Source organism: Montipora capricornis, chromosome 4 (genome assembly GCF_036669925.1).
Source record: "Montipora capricornis isolate CH-2021 chromosome 4, ASM3666992v2, whole genome shotgun sequence".
Taxonomy (NCBI): domain Eukaryota; kingdom Metazoa; phylum Cnidaria; class Anthozoa; order Scleractinia; family Acroporidae; genus Montipora; species Montipora capricornis.
This window is the reverse complement of record NC_090886.1, coordinates 11,182,873-11,187,872: the sequence shown is the minus strand read 5'-3', so window position 1 is coordinate 11,187,872 and position 5,000 is coordinate 11,182,873. Positions and strand designations below refer to the sequence as shown.

At 38.9% G+C, this 5,000-nt stretch overlaps 1 pseudogene; it reads left to right on the top strand.

Moving 5' to 3' along the window:
* Nucleotides 1-2,034: 2,034 nt before the first annotated feature.
* On the top strand, nt 2,035-4,857 carry LOC138046096 (uncharacterized; annotated as a pseudogene).
* The last annotated feature ends 143 nt before the right edge of the window (nt 4,858-5,000 follow it).

Below are 5,000 nucleotides of genomic sequence, written 5' to 3'. Positions count from 1 at the left end.
GTCGAAGCCACCAGGAATCAGCAAATATGTGAAGAATCTGTTGATAAATATGTGACAAATCTGTAGAGCTTGGTTTACATATAATCGTCCAGGTTTTCTGAGTGACCCTAAAATATGTTTAGGTGATCAAGGTACGGCTCACTCTGACTGGTCTCTATTTCAACCTTTATCATCTGAGCATGCAGTCGCCTACACAAATTGTTGGGTCCCACACTCATTACTTTATTCTAGTATAGTGAATGCTGTGATAGGTTCTAATTGCCCCAATTTGTTAAGAGCATTTCCCATATGATTGTTTGCATGTATCTGCATATATCTGTGATTGTGGCAATCATCCAAAGAGAACATACTTTCAAACATCTATCGGACAATTATACAAAAACCAACTGTGTTGCACTACATATAGGCAGGGTTTATCCAGATCAATATCAATTTCAGTTGAGTGAGTAGTTGATAGGTCTCATTTGCTTTTTTATGCTGTATATGACCTGAAATTTAATCTTGTATGAGCTCAGGGCAAGTGATCCTGGCCGGGACACAAGATGACTCCCACTACCCTCTCCCCCGCCAAAAAAAAAAATACCTACAGCTGTAATCAAATTTTTGTGTGGTTGTACAGTACTGTGCAAAAAGAATACAAACGAATTTCGTCGAAATTCGGTTATTGTTCTCTAGAAATTTCGGAGGAAGAAGTGTGATTTTTCGGCCGAAATTTCAAAGAAATTTTGCTGAACTGCACAAAAGTTCGAACACAGGACGAAAATTCGCTAATCTGACAACGAAATCTCGGTTGGAGTTCATACATACTGAAACGAAAATTCAAGAACCTAATCGAAATATCGTAATGTTGAAAATGTGTCGGTTAGCGTTTCGCATTTTAATGAATGAATGGAATCAACAACGGTACTCTTGTCTCAACCTTACGCGTAAACACGACGTGAATGAAACTGTTCAAGTCACGGGAAGTATCACACAAAGAAAAAATAAAGGCGTTTACCATTCAACAAATAAGTCAACAAATAAGCGACCATTCCGGTAAACGAAGAAAGAAGTTTCCAATTTTTAATAGGTGCATTCCAAAACATAATCTTTTCTACCATCAATAATAATTTAAAAATCCCACAGACTTTTGCTGAAAGCTCTTGTTAGCGACCACCCTCGATTGTTTATATTATATTTTGGTTGCTTTAATGCGAAAATCGGCTCTCGCCAATTCCTGGGGTGATCACTTATGAAGGCTTCGATGGGCCTTTTTTGAACGTTAATGTAAATGTAAAAGGCAAATGCTCACAGCGAATTTTCGACAAGTACTCGAAATTTCGTTATATCGAAACGAAATTTCGCCCGAAAATTCGCGCGGCCATTGCAAAAGTTACACAAATTTTTGCTTTTACTGAAACAATAAGCATTTCGAAAATTCGAGGAAGTTCGCACGAAAATTCGTTTCGCCCGAAATTTCGTTATATTTCGTTGAAAAGTAACGAAAAGTGCCGAAAAGTAGCGAAATTCGTTTGCATTCTTTTTGCACAGTACTGTATGTTCAGTCAACCCCGCGAAAAAATAGGGACTGGTATTGTATTCAAATCTGTGTCCAATGGGGCATAAAAAAAACAAGTACAAGTGTAACATCAACCACTTCAAGTGGTCCAGGGAAGGAAGGAGAAAGGCTTTAGGCAATATACTTTACTTTCGTGGTCGCATGATCTGGAATGGGTCAAAAAAAATCCAAGATAGTGACAGGTCAGCATGCTCAGGAGTCAAACTGATTAAAACTATTACAAAATACAGCAGAAGCCAACAAAACTATTACAAAAGGATTTAGGGAAGAGAAAATATCTTCTTGAAAAAGAAATTTTTCTCAAGGTAAACTCATTTTAATGTTTTCCTCTGGCTTCTGCGAACACACTATTCTTGGTTTTTATGTGACGTCACACACCTATCAAATGTTATCGTCCGCCATGTTGGTGTCACACGAGCTAATTAGCATATGTAAAATAACAGAGACGCGTATGTGTTTTGAAGTGTGGAACATAAATGTCGCGTGATTTTATTGAAAATACAGAAGACAAAAGCCACGCAAAACGATTATCAAAAGAGCGCGATATTCCCAATTTAAGTGATTACGCAAAGAATGTAGAAAAGAATGTGAAATCTCGATATTTGGTGAAAATATCAGTGGTAAAGATCGATCCAGCTACGCTAATCGGTGTCAACTTGGATCCAGAATGTCTACCGCCGATAGAGGCCACAGATCTCCTTTGTTACCTGGTAATGGATACCAGCTTCTATACAAAGGAGCAATTCAAAGCCTTCAAAAGGATGGAAGCTTACAACCAAATGGTTTCAGGTTTTATCACTAGTGTTCAAGGCAAAGTCATCTGCGATAAGTTTGTGGTGATCGGGAAGGTGCGACATTCGCAGCGCATGAATGAACCTCCTCTTCCAGTTTGGATTATTACAAGTAAAGAAGGTACTATAATATCAGCACATTGCTTAGGCCACGTCCAAGCGCTACAACTGCCCAACCAACTCCTCTTAACAACATGACAATGCCTACTCCTGGTGTCCTGCCAAATTGTTCTTCTGCTGTCCCATCCAAGACTGAAATGGAAACACTGTTTGCAAAACTCAATGAATGTGCGATCAAACCTGTAGCTTTAAGCTTAGTTCAACCATATTGTGAACAATTCATCCTCAAGAGCCGAGATATACCCACTATCTGTGACTTATTTCATCCCTCTCACCTCGATCTGACATATCCAGAACTTTTAAGAAAGTGTGCTGAAATTTCTTTGACTCTCTCTGATGCAGAGATAAAATTAATTGAAAAGGACACCCGGACACAGGCTAGAGGAACAGCATTTTTTAGGCATAGGGCAGGGCGCATTGGTGCTTTGTCAAGTTGGGCAGCATCTCACACTAATCCTGCCATGCCATCACAATCGTTAATCAAGTCAATGTGTTATCCACATTTGTTCAAGGTCAACAGCAAAGCCATCATCCACGGTCGCCGAAATGAAGCTCCTGCAATTGATGCATATGCAAAAGTCATGTCAAAGACTCACAGAGACTTTAAAGTTGAACACTGTGGGATGGTAATTGATAAACATCATCCTTGGATACATGCTACTCCAGATGCCATGACCTCTTGTTCACGTTGTGGTGATGGCTGCTGTGAAGTTAAGTGCCCATACAGCATTGAAAACGGTAATTTTGAAGCTTATGTTGGAAAGAAGGACTCCTGCCTAGAAAAAGTTAATAACACATTCAGGCTGAAAAGAAATCATCAGTACTACTATCAAGTACAACAACAGCTGTTTGTTACTGGCCACAAGTATTGTGACTTTGTTATGTGTTCATTTCTTAACAACAAACAACCAGTGCTTTTCATAGAGAGAATTTACCAGGAGCCCTACCATTGGGATTGTGTTCTTCCCAAGCTTACCAAGTTTTGGAGAACTTGTATACTACCAGAAGTTCTTGGCCGATGGTATACAAGAAAGCATGATATTGCTGCCCCTCCACCAATAAGCACTCCTGGTCCGAGTATTTGCTACTGCAGGAAGCCCAGAAATGAAACGATTGTGAGTTGTGAAAACCCCAAATGCCCATTCACAGAATTTCACTATTCATGTTTGGAAATATCTGGTCCCCTTCCAAAACCATGGTACTGTCCAAGTTGCCAGCTGCTCCCTCAATGCAAGAAATTGAAAAAGGCCCCCCCAAAAACCTTACAGAACCTGGATGAAGCATTTAAATATGACAGCATATGCATCTGCAAAGCCAAACCAAAGGTGGGGGAAAAGCTTCTAAAGTGTCATAGCACCAACTGCCAAAATGGAAATTTTTTTCATTTACAATGTCTGCAGTACAAGAGAATGCCAAACAACAACAAGACTACATGGGTTTGCAGTGACTGTAAAGTCAACTTGGCTTCTCCTACCACTTGTTCTTCTTTGAATACCACTACAAGTAGCAGTTTTCATGATTTAAGCTCTGTATCAGTGAATCATAACAGTACTACAACAGCATTTACATCAAGAATTGACATTAATTCCCCTACCACTTGTTCTTCTAGATGTACAACTAACATGGCAACTGACAATACACGTTGCTTGTCTGATGATGGTCAAGACAGTACTGATGAATTTGAAAGTGATGATGATGACATTGTATTAACCTTTGTAGGCAAAGGAGAATCAGACAGGGTGGGTTTTTTGGAAATCTTGATGCCAATGATCTTGATACAATTCTATCACCGACAGGCTGGCTAGACTGTAAAGTTATGCATCAGTGTCAGATTTATTTACAGAAAGTAAACCCTTTAATTGAAGGATTTCAAAGACCAACGCTTGGTCCAGTAAGGAACTTTTCAGTAATGACAAGTGAATTTGTTCAAATCTTACACACGGGAAGATCACACTGGGTGTGTGTAAGTTCCATTAACTGTCCAGCAGGAATGGTCAATTTGTATGGCAGTCTGTTTAATGAAATTATTGAAAATGAAGTGGAGGAGCAAGTAAAGAGTCTGTTTGGTGGTATAACCAATGTCCCAGTTCAGCAGCAACTGAATGGAAGTGACTGTGGGGTTTTTGCAGTTGCATTTGCAACATGTCTTGTTTACGGTTCTAATCCCCAGGACTTCATGTTTCATATACCACAGATGAGACCACATTTATTTGAGTGCCTGAAAGCTGGTGAAATGAGACTTTTCCCACATTTTTGATATTTACTTTAAAATGACTACTGCTGAAACACAAATTACAGTCTATAACTTTATTTCTATTTTAAACCACTACAAAATACAGTTTGGATAAAATAATGAGTAATAATTTAGTATTATATTTATAATGTTTAGTTCGGAGCTAAGGGAAAACAACTTTTCTCTTTAGTTTATTTAGATTTCTTGGCTTGTGAGGAAATGGTCTTTTTGCTGCTGCCAATCTAAACTAATTAGCGGACTGACTGCATTGAAAAACCCATTTCACAAGTAGTGTAGC